This window comes from Eptesicus fuscus, chromosome 3, assembly GCF_027574615.1.
Source record: "Eptesicus fuscus isolate TK198812 chromosome 3, DD_ASM_mEF_20220401, whole genome shotgun sequence".
Taxonomy (NCBI): domain Eukaryota; kingdom Metazoa; phylum Chordata; class Mammalia; order Chiroptera; family Vespertilionidae; genus Eptesicus; species Eptesicus fuscus.
Window position 1 is genome coordinate 109,831,671 of NC_072475.1, and position 12,449 is coordinate 109,844,119.

Below are 12,449 nucleotides of genomic sequence, written 5' to 3' on the forward strand. Positions count from 1 at the left end.
CAGTTGGGGGGGGGGCAAAAGCCTGGGGAGGGGTGAGAACCGGGTGAAGGGGAGCTATGGGAGGAAAAAAGAGGAACAACTGTAATAATCTGAACAATAAAGATTAAAAAGAAAGAAAATAAATAAAAATAAAATAGAAGTTTAAGCAAAAAAAAAAAAAAAAAAAAGATAAAGAAGGCCACTACATAATACTAAAAGGATCAATACAATAAGAGTATATAACCTTGGTAAACATATATGCACCCAATGCAGGAGCACCCAAATACATAAAAAGCTCCTGGATGATATCAAAGGAGAGTTTGACAACAACACAATCTTACTAGGGAACTTTAATATCCCACTGACATCACTGGATAAATCCTCTAGACAAAAAATCAGCAAAGAAACAGCAATCCTAAATGACTCACTAGGTCAGATGGACTTAATTGACATCTTCAGAACATTTCACCACAAAGCCAAGGAATAAATGTTCTTCTTTAGAGCACATGGGACATTTTCAAAGATAGACCACATTTTGGGTCACAGGCAAAGTCTCTCCATATCAAACATCTTCTCAGACAAAAATAACATAATATTAGAAATAAACTACAATAAAAATGATAAAAAATTCAAACACTTGGAGGCTGAATGCATGCTACTAAACAATGATTGGGTTACCAAAGAGATCAAAGAAGAAATTAAAAACATCCTGGAAACATATGCCAATGAAAATACAACAATCCAAAATCTATGGGACACAGTGAAAGCAGTCCTGAGATGGATGTTTACAGTGCTACAGGCCTACCTAAAAAAAAAAAAAAAGAAAGAAAAGAAAAGAAAAAAAATGAGGTTATCTGTCAGCCTCTCCCACTGTGCCTCCGTCCTCCGCCAGCACCTGCTGGAGCCTGTTCACATAGACTGACCAGAGTCCGCAAATTCTCCGCTCCGAGCCGGTCCGGACTGCTCCGACCCCAGCTTTCTATCCTTTGAAACCACTAAGAATAATGTCCCTGCATCAATTTTTACTAGAGCCAATCACCTGTCATGCCTGGAACAGGGATCATACCCAGATTGCCCTTAGCCCCAATAATCATGAAGTCCACATCTATAAAAAGAATGGGAGCCAGTTGCTGAAAGCTCATGAACTCAAGGAGCACAATAGACACATCACAGGTATCAACTGGGATCCCAAGAGCGACCGCATCCTCACTTGCGGTGCAGACCGCAATGCCTATGTCTGGAGTCAGAAAGATGGTGTCTGGAAGCCAACCCTGGTAATCCTGAGAATTAACCATGCAGCCACTTTTGTCAAGTGGTCCCCACTAGAAAACAAATTTGCTGTGGGAAGTGGAGCAAGACTCATTTCTGTTTGTTACTTTGAGTCTGAAAATGACTGGTGGGTAAGCAAGCACATTAAAAAGCCAATTCGCTCCACGGTCCTCAGCTTGGATTGGCATCCCAACAATGTTTTGCTGGCGTGTGATTTCAAATGCAGAGTGTTTTCTGCATACATTAAAGAAGTGGATGAAAAGCCAGCCAGTAAGAAGCCTTTTGGTCAGCTGATGTCAGAGTTTGGTGGCAGTGGTACTAGTGGCTGGGTGCATGGTGTCAGCTTCTCTGCCAGTGGGAGTTGACTGGCTTGGTTCAGCCATGACAGCACTGTGTCCATTGCTGATGCCTCAAAAAGCGTGCAGGTCTCAACTCTGAAAACAGAGTTCCTGCCCCTCCTGAGTGTGTCATTTGTCTTGGAGAATAGCATTGTAGCCGCTGGCTATGACTGCTGCCCAATGCTCTTTAACTATGATGACCGCAGCTGGTTGACTTTTGTCTCCAAGCTAGACATTCCAAAACAGAGCATCCAACGCAACATGTCTGCCATGGAATGCTTCTGCAACATGGACAAGAGGGCCACAACTGAGGACCACAATACAGCCTTGGAGACACTGCACCAGAATAGCATCACTCAAGTATCTATTTATGAGGTGGACAAGCAAGATTGTCACAAATTTTCCACTACTGGCATCGATGGAGCCATGACAATTTGGGATTTCAAGACCTTAGAGTCTTCCATCCAGGGCCTCCAGATAATGTGAAGCTGAGTGAGCCTCCCATATCCAGCATGACAAACTGACAAACTGCCCCAGCAGCTCCACTCCACCATTTGCCTGATGGTGAGGAGAGCCAGCTGCAAGGAAACACTGAAGACACGTATCGCGCAAATGTTGTTTGTGTGGTTTTGTTTGAATATAATTGGTGAAAGTGTTGGATTTTTAAAAGCAGCAGTGATTGGGTTTTGTTTGTATTTTGGTTTTTATTTTATTTTATTTTATTTTGTTTTTCCTATTTCATTTCATTTTTAACCAAAGCTTCTCTTTTGGTAGTTTATTATGGAAATTGTCACACTGACTTAAAAGAAAGGGTGGAGAGGTATGTAAATTGCTAAAAATTTTAATAAAAATACTGAATATGAAAAAAATGATAATAAATTATCTAACTGCACAACTTAAAGAATTGGAAAGAGAGCAACAATAAAAGCTCAGATGAGCAGAAGGAATGAGATAATAAACATAAGAGCGGAAATAAATGACATAGAGAATAAAAAAAATTATATATAAGAGATCAATGAAATCAAGAGCTGGTTGTCTGAAAGGATAAACAAGATTGATGAACCTCTAGCCAGGCTCACCAAGAAGCAAAGAGAAAGGACCCAAATAAGTAAACCAGAAATGAAAGAGGCGAAATAACAACAGACCCCACAGAAATGCAAAGGATTACTAAAAATACTATGAACAACTCTATTCCAACAAACTGGACAACCTAGAGAAAATGGACATATTCCTAGAAAAATACAACCTCTCAAAACTCAATCAGGAAGAATCTAAAAATCTCAATAGGCTGATAATTATGGAGAAAATTGAAGAAGCCATTAAAAGCTTCCAGCAAACAAAAGCCCGGGGCCAGACAGCTTCAGAGGGGAGTTTTACTAAACATTCAAAGAAGAACTAAAACCTATTCTCAGACTATTCCAAAAAATACAAGAGGAAGGAACACTTCCAAGTTCATTCTATGAAGCCATCATTATCCTAACACCAAAACTAGATAAAGACAATACAAAGAAAGATAATTACAGGCCAATATCCCTCATGAACATAGATGGCAAAATCCACAACAAAATTCTAGCAAATTGGATCCAGCAGTACATCAGAAAGATCATAAACCATCACCAAGTAGGATTTATCCCAGGGATGCAAGGATGGTACAATATCTACAAATCAATAAATGTGGTACATCACAAAAAACAAATTGAGAGATAAAGATCACATAGCCATATCAATTGATGCAGCAAAAGCATTTGACAAAATCCAACACATTTTCTTGATAAAAACCCTCAGCAAAGTTGGAATAAAGGGATCATACCTCAACATAATAAAAGCCTTAGATGACAAACCTACAGCCAACATCATACTTCTTGGGAAAAAATGAAAACCATTTCACCTAAGAACAGGAACAAGACAGGGATAACCACATTCACCACTCCTGTTTGACATAGTACTGAAGTGCTAGCCATAGCAATTAAACAATAAAAATAAATAAAAGTTATCAAATTGGAAAATAAGTCATAAACTGTCATTATTCACAGATGACATGATACTCTACATAGAATACCCTAAAGACTCCATCAAAAAATTATTAGACTTAATAAATGAATTGGGCAATGTAGCAGGTACAAAATTAATGCCATGACAACTATGGCATTTCTAAATACCAATAGTGAACTCACAGAAAGAGACTAAAAAAACAACCCCATTTACCATTGCACCAAAAAAATTAAGATACTTAGAAATAAACTTAACTCAGGAGGTAAAAGACATGTACTCGGAAAACCACAGGACACTGAAAAAAGAGATAGATGAAGACATAAACAGTTGGAAGAATATACTGTGTTCATGGATTGATAGAATCAAAATCATTAAGATGTCCAAACTCCCCAAAGCAATCTATATATTCAATGCACTCCCCATTAAAATAACAATGGCATATTTCACAGACCTAGAACGAACTCTCCAAAAATTCATCTGGAATAAAAAAAGACTCAGAATAGCTGCAGCCATCCTGAGAAAGAAGAACAAAGTAGGAGGGATCTCAATACCAGATATCAAGCTGTATTACAAAGCCACTGTTCTCAAAACTGCCTGCTACTGGCACAAGAACAGACATATAGATCAATGGAATAGGATAGAGAATCCAGAAATTGACCCAAACCACTATTCTCAATTAATATTTGACAAAGGAGGTAAGAGCATGCAATGGAGTCAGGACAGTCTCTTCAGTAAATGGTGTTGGCAAAATTGGACAGATACATGCAAAAAAAGTGAAACTAGACCACCAACTTATACCATACACAAAAACAAAATGAAAAGTAATAAAGGACTTAAACATAAGATGGGAAACCATAAAAATCTTAGAGGAATCCACAGGCAGCAAATCTCAGACATATGCCAAAGCAATATCTTCACTGATACTGCTCCTAGGGCAATGGAAACTAAAGAGAAAATAAACAAATGGGACTAAATAAAAATAAAAACCTTTTGCACAGCAAAAGAAACCATCAACAAAACAACAGGAAAGCCCACTGCATGGGAGAACATGTTTGCCAATGTTATCTCCAAGAATGTTTTTCCTGCATCTATTGATATGATCATGTAGTTTTTATCTTTCAGTTTGATTATGTAATGAATCACATTTATTGATTTCTGGATATTGTACCAGCCTGGCAACGCTGGAAGAAATCCCACTTGGTCATATTGTATCATCTCTCTAATGTATGGTTGGATCCGATTTGGTAGAATTCTGTTGAGGATTTTATCATCTATGTTCATCAGGGATACTGGCCTGTAATTATCTTTCTTTGTAGTGTCTTTATCTGGTTTTGGGATTAAGGTAATGCTGGCCTCATAGAAAGAGTAAGGGAGTGTTCCTTCTTTCTGATTTTTTTGAGGAGGAGATTTCTTCTTTGAATTTTGGTAAAACTCCCCTGTGAAGCCATCTGGACCAGGGCTTTGGTTTGCTAAGAGGTTTTATTTTTGTTTTTTAATTATTATTACTGCTTCCATTTCTACAGTAGTTATCAGTCTATTCAGGTTTTCTGATTCTTGCTGATTGAGTGTTTGAAGATTGTATTTTTCTAAGAATATGTCCATTTGATCAATGTTGTCCAGCTTATTGGAGTAGAGTTGTTCATAGTGTTTGTTTGTTTTTACAAACCTTTATATCGCTGTGATGTCAGTTGTTACTTCACCTATTTCATTTCTGATTTTGTTTATTTGAGTCCTCTCTCTTTGTTTTTTGGTGAGTCTGGCAAAAGTTTTGTCAATCTTCTTTATCCTTTCAAAGAGCTAGCTCTTGGTTTTATTTATCTTTTGTATTGCTTTTATTGTCTCTATGTCATTTATTTCTGCTCTGATGTTTATTATTTCCTTCCTCCTACTTACTCTGGGCTTTTCTTGTTTCTCTCTTTCTAGTTCTTTAAGTTGTAGGATTAAATAACTTATTACCAGTTTTTCTTGATTTGTAGATAGGCCTCTACTGCCATGAACTTCCCTCTCAGTATTACTTTCACTGTGTAATATAGATATTGGGCTGTTGTGCTTTCATTGTCATTTGTTTCCCAGATGCTTTCTATTTTTTCATTGATCTCTTTTGTAATACATTTGTTGTTTAATAGCATGCTATTTAGTCTCAATATGGTTATGCTTGTTTTTATTGTAGTTGATTCCTAGTTTCATGCCATTGTGATCTGAGAAGATGGTTGATATGATTTTAATCTTCTCGAATTTGTAGTGACTTAGCCTGTGTCCCAATATGTGGTCTATCTTTGAAAATGTCCCATGTGCACTTGAGAAGAATATGTATTCCGTAGCTTTGGGTTGAAATGATCTAAAGATGTCAATTAGTTCCATTTGATCTAGTGAGTCATTTAGGATTGCTGTTTCTTTGCTGATTTTTTGCCTTGAAAATTTATCCAGTGATGTCAATAGGGTATTAAAGTCCCCTACTATGATTGTGTTGCTGTCAATCTCTTCCTTGATATTTTACAGAAGGTTTTTATGTATTTGGATGCTCCTGTATATGTTTACCAGAGTAATATCCTCTTGTTGTATCGATCCCTTTAGTATTATGAAGTGTTCTTACTTAACTCTTGTTATGGCCTTCACTTTGAAGTCTATTTAGTCAGCTATAATATTGCTACCCCAGCTTTTTTTTTTTTCATTTCCATTTGCCTGATTTTTTTTTTTCCATCCCTTCACTATCAGTCTGTGTGAGTCCTTTGTTCTGAGGTAGGTCTCTTGTAGACAGCATATATGTGGATCATGTTTTCTTATCCATTTGGCTACCCTATGTCTTTTGATTGGAGCATTTAATCTATTTATATTTAAGGTTATTATTGATAGGTACTTGTTTATTGCCATTTTTATTCTTTATGCCTGTTTTCCTCCCTTTCTATTTCTTCTTTATAGCAATCCCTTTAGCATATTTTACATTGCTGATTTGGTGGTAATAAACTCCCTTAGCCTTTTATGTCTGTGAAGCTCCTTATTACTTCTTCAATTTTGAATGATAGCCTTGCTGGATAGAATATTCTTGGATTCAGTTCATTGCTTTGCATCACTTTGTGTACTTCATTTCATTCCCTTCTGACCTGATAGTTTTCTGTTGAGAAATCAGTTAATAGTCTAATGGGAGATTCCTTGTAGGTAACCTTCCATCTCTCTCTTGCAGCCTTTAAGATTCTTTCTTTGTCTTTTACATTTGCCAATTTAATTACAATGTCTCTTTTTGTGGGTCTTTTTTGGGTTCATCTTGCTTTGGACTCTCTGTGCTTCTTGGATTTGTGTAACTTTTTTCTTCCCCAAGTGTGGGATTTTTCCTGTCATCATTTCTTCAAACAGGTTTTCTATTCCTTGCTCAGCTTTCCCTCCTTCTGACACCCCTATTATGCAGCAATTGTTTCATTTCAAGTTGTCCCAAAGCTCCCTTAGACTCTCCTGTTGTTTTCAAATTATTTTTCCAGGTGCTGCTCTGCTGGAGTGTTTTTTGTACTTTGTCTTCTAACTCACTGATTCAGTCCTCAGAGGCTTCTAGTCTACTGTTGAAACCTTCCATTGTGCTTTTATTGCCACTATCACTATGTCATTCTTCATTTCCTCTTGATTCTTATTCATGTTTGTGAAATTCTTATTCAGCTCTTTATACTAGTAATTCTCATTTAGTTGTGTGTATTTGTCATCCACACACTTGAGCCTCCTTATAACCATCCCTAGGAATCTTTCTCTGACAAATTGCTTGACTCCATTTCACTTAATTTCTTTTCTGGCAATTCCTCCTTTTCTTTTCTTTGGATGTTGTTGTTTTTTTTGTCTCCCCATTTTTGCTAGCCTTTTGTAATTGTTTCCATGTCTTAGACCCAATTTCTATGCCACTCAGATTTTTTGAGGGGTGGTCCTATAAAGTCAGTGATTTATGTGGTCCAACGGTGCAGTCTCTTAGATCTCCTGAGCTGGGTGTTCTATTGGAACCTCCTACTTGAGTTATTTTGGTTGTCCTGATGTAGTTGGGTCTTAAATGTTAGTTTCTCACTAGTGGATGTGTCTCTGCACAAGTTTTCCAACAATCTGAATCACCCCTGACCTCATTGTGCAAGGTGTTGTGGATGTGACCATGGTTTCAGCTCTTGTAGAATGGGTTGCCTGAACTCTCACTGGTGTGTGGCTCACTGTGGGGTCCCAGAGTTTCTTGGCTTTTCCTAATGTGCTGTGTTCTTTATTAGTGCCATGCCATTCTTTACTTCTGACTGGTCTTTTTTCATAATTACTATATCTTTTCTATGCTGTTGAGCTTCCTTTTCATCATTATTCTGAAATCTATATATGATCAATTTCTTATCTCCATTTCGTTTAGCTCTTCTTCTGTAGAATTCTCTTGTTATTTTTGGGGGGGCTTGTTTAGTTATCTTCCCATTTTTGCTGCCTGTTTGGCTTTGTGTCTGTGTGTTATGTATATCTTCTATGACTCCCAATCTCTAGTGCAAGACAATATCACAAGCTTTTGTGACTGGCTTTGCTTACCCTGTTTGGAGTTATCAGCAATCCACAGCTTGTGGCTCCTTCTGCTGTAACTGGGTGACTTTTTATTTTTTAAATATATTTTTATTGATTTCACAGAGGAAGGGAGAGGGAGAGAGAGATAAAAACATCAACGATGAGAGAGAATCATTGATCTGCTGCCTCCTGCATGCTCCCCACTGGGGATTGAGCCCACCACCTGGGCATGTGCCCTTGACTGGAATCAAACTCAGGACCCTTCATTCCTCAGGCCAATACTCTATCCACTGAGCCAAATCAGCTAAGCTTGGGTGCCTTTATAAAGGACCAACATGTGCACTTGGGTCATAAAGGAGATCAGGCCAAGACTCAAAACCTCCAGAGATCTGTCTCTGCCTTCAATGGGATTATTATTCAGTCTTTATTAGCCTCAGGCTATTTACCACATGGTGTAGAGAGAGTTCTTCCAACAGGGTTGGGCAACTGCCTTCCCCCTGGGCAAAAACTTCCTGGGTAGTAGTGTTCTTCCAGAGAAAGATGTCTTCAGCAACATGAAGAAATATTTCAAGACAGGAAACTGGGGTGGCTGCCCTTCAAGCTCCAATCTCAGAACCCTCAACCATGGACTCTCCTCACACAACTTCAGTCCACTCTGCCAGAGCCCAAAGCTGCACACAAATTTTTGTGCATTGGCCCTTTAAGGCAGTGTTTGCATTTCCAGCCATCTCTCCCTGGCAGACAGCAATCCTGCTGCCTTTCACAGCCAGATGTTATGTGGGAACTTTTCTCAGTTCTGGTGCTCTCTCGGGAGCTCAGCTTAGGGTTTAGATCCCAGAGTTCTCATTGGGAACCCCCCACAGCTGAGATATCCCTCTGGAACTTCAGTTGCTGTCTGTGGTAGCCCAGCCAGCCCTTTTGCATCTCCACACTTCCTACTGGTCTCTAACCAGTCTTCACTTTCTGTCTTTGGTTATAAGGGTTCTTTCCAGCTAGCCTTCTGCTGATTTTTCAGGGTGGTTTTTCTATATTTTAGTTGTATTTCTACTTTGGTCCTGGAAGAGTGTCAGTGTAGCTTCCATTTACTGTGCTGCCATTTTGGCCATCCTCTCCCAGTGACTTTTAATGCTGGCTTGTTTTGCTTGTTTCCTCTTTGCCTCCTATAAATATTTGACTTTTCAACCTTTGTGTTAGTTCAAGCTCTCTTTTTTTAAAAAATTTATCTTTATTGTTGAATTTATTACAAATGTTCCTCTCCCCCCCCCCACCCCTCCTATCAAGTTCTCTTTATCACAACAGTGAAAGTGAGGTTGGTTGCAAAATGTGTCATTTTATATACAATTGACAATAGAAATCAACAAAACCAGACAATTAATCTGGGAATTCCTGAAGATTTGCAGACCTTTTAATAGGCGCAATGGAAGAAGATAATTCTATTTTGAAAATTACTCTTTAATTTTTCTACATTTTAGACAATTTCATATTTCCCAAAGTAATTTATTCTGAACTACATCAGTAAGGCTCCCAGATATTCTCTTACTAAAAAAAGACAATAGCAATCTCCAGCCCACTGGCCAAGTGCACATTTAAAGACCCCAGCCCAATGACTGCTACCCACCCTGTTTCTTTCAACAAGCTGGGAAAAACACTGGGTATGTGACTGTTAACAAAATCTTCATTAATTATAACTTTCAGAAACAGCTGTGCAATGTGGGAGGTTGGGGAGAGATAGCACCTCTCTTCATAAGAGAGAGCTGTAAAGTAAAAGGGGTTTCTAGATACAAAGCATTCAAAAATAGAATGAGTTGTTTTTAAAGTAGAAAAATAGCATCAGAAACAAGGATGCTTATCCTGGAGATTGATTCCCAAACAACAACTAAAATAAACTGTCACCCTTTAACACACGTGAAATGGAGAGCTATAGTGGGCTTCACAACCAACTTATATGGACATATGTTTTGAAAAATATTACTGGCTAAAGTATCTACGGTCTCAATTATTATCCTTTTGAGGCAAAGACCTGTTTGCCTGCTTAGTGTGGGTCCTAATCCAAGGAAGAGAGCTATCAGAAACCACTTTTGGAGACTTTATGTCCTATTGGTGCTCATTATGACATCTAAACTCCAGCCTGAATGATATCCATTCTTTTTTTTTTAAAAAAAATATGTTTTTATTGATTTCACAGAGGAAGGGAGAGGGAGAAGTAGAAACATCAATGATGAGAATCATTAATCGGCTGTCTCCTTTATACCCCCGATTGGGGACCCAGCCTGCAACCCTGGGATGTGCCCTGACCGGGAATTGAACCATGACCTCCTGGTTCATAGGTCAACGCTCAACCACTGAGCAACACCAGCTGGGAATGATGTCCATTCTTATTCCACATAGACTATTCAAAATGCTTTGGTCTCTCCCACTATTTCTGGATTTCCACTGAACATTTCATCTATATTAGTGTTTTAGGGTAGGGATGATTTATAGTCTCAGTATTAAAACAGAAGATTTCATATCTATTTAGAGAACCATCCTAAACATTTTATGGTCATTTATATAATTTAAAACTGAGCAATGATTAAGAGAAATAAACCAGAGCTATAAAGAATAATGTGACTCCCTAGCAAATACTCCTCCATTAAAATGTTGCAGAATACAATAATAAGGTAACATCTCACACCTGCCAGAATGGCGATCATCAAAAAATCAACAAACAACTAGTACTGGAGAGGATGTGGAGAAAAAGGAACCCTCGTGCACTGCTGGTGGGAATGTAGACTGGTGCAGCCATTGTGGAAAACAGTATGGCATTTCCTCAAAAAATTAAAAATGGAACTCCCATTTGACCCAGTAATACCACTTTTAGGAATATATCCCAAGAAAACATAAACACCAATCAGAAAGAACATGTGCACCCCTATGTTCATAGCAGCACAATTTACAATAGCTAAGATTTGGAAACAGTCTAAATGCCCATCAGCAGATGAATGGATTAGAAAACTTTGGTACATCTACACAATGGAATACTATGTTGCTGTAGAAAAGAAGGGATTCTTACCATTTGCAACAGCATGGATGGAACTGAAGAGCATTATGCTAAGCAAAATAAACCAGTCAGTGAAAGATAAATACCACATGATCTCACTAATTTGTGGAATATAAAGAATATTATAGGGGAGAAACCAAGATGGCGGCATAGGTAAACACCTAAACTGCTGCCTCGCACAACAATATCAAAACGACAACTAAAAGACAAAATGGACACCATCCAGAACCACAGGAAAGCTGACTGAGTGGAAATTCTACAACTAGAAGGAAAGAGGAAAGCACATTGATACTCAGAGGAGCTGCAAAAGGCTGAGGTATGGAGATGCACGTGCGCGGAGAGGACGGGCAGCTGACTGCACAGGTGGCTGAGTGCATGGCTGGCTTTCTATAGTGGGAGGGAGACGGAAGCTGCCAACTGTGCTGAACTCCAGTCCAGAGCGAGACTCTGGGAACCCAAACTCATTCGGGGGGAATCTGGACTGTCAGGAAAAGAGAAAGCACACGGAGACTCAGGGGAGCTGCAGAAGGCAAAGGTCTGGAGGCATGCACTCCCAGAGAGGATTGACTGCTGAGTGCATGGGCGGCTGAGTGTGCAGCTGGCTTTCTAAAACTGGAGGGAGCCAAAGCTCCCAACTGCACTGAACTCCACTTCCAAGCAAGTTTCTGGGAAACCAGACTCATACGGGGAGAAAATGGACTGTCTGACAGCTGGTGAAACTCGAGGGTGGCTTTCTCTCAGAGGTGCTTGCAGCGATTACCATGGGACACTAAGACACAGGGGCCCCATAGGACAGGGCTGATGGGAAGCCAGTGAGGTCTGCTCCGCCCTGAGACTCCGCCCCATCCAAGCTGAGCACAGAGGCTTTTGCAAGTCTTCTCCCATAAGGGTGTCTCCAACACAAAAGTTCTACCAGCATAGACATAGCTGATCCTCACAGCCAATTGGCCTGGAGGTCAGTTCATCCCAGTGATACCAACAACAATCAAGACTCAACTACAATAAGGCTGTGCACACAGTCCACAAAGGGGTGCACCAAGAGTGTCCACCTCAGGTAACTGGGGGAGGCTGAGCCACACAAAACTCAGGGAAGCAGCAAAAATGCAGAGACAAAGAAACAGATCACAAATGAAAGAAATGGAGGAAAACAAACGACTGCATATAGAGTTCAAAACCATGGTTATAAGGTTTTTCAAGAATTTCCTAGAAAAGGCCTATAAATTTAGTGAGACCCTCGAGGATATGAAAAAGGACCAACTAGAAATTAAACATACACTGACTGAAATAAAAAATATTATACAGAGACCTAACAGCAGACTAGAGGACCGCAA

The 12,449-nt window shown here is 39.2% G+C and overlaps 1 pseudogene; it reads left to right on the forward strand.

Moving 5' to 3' along the window:
- The first annotated feature begins 901 nt into the window (after window positions 1-901).
- On the forward strand, window positions 902-2,115 carry LOC103303994 (actin-related protein 2/3 complex subunit 1A-like; annotated as a pseudogene).
- The last annotated feature ends 10,334 nt before the right edge of the window (window positions 2,116-12,449 follow it).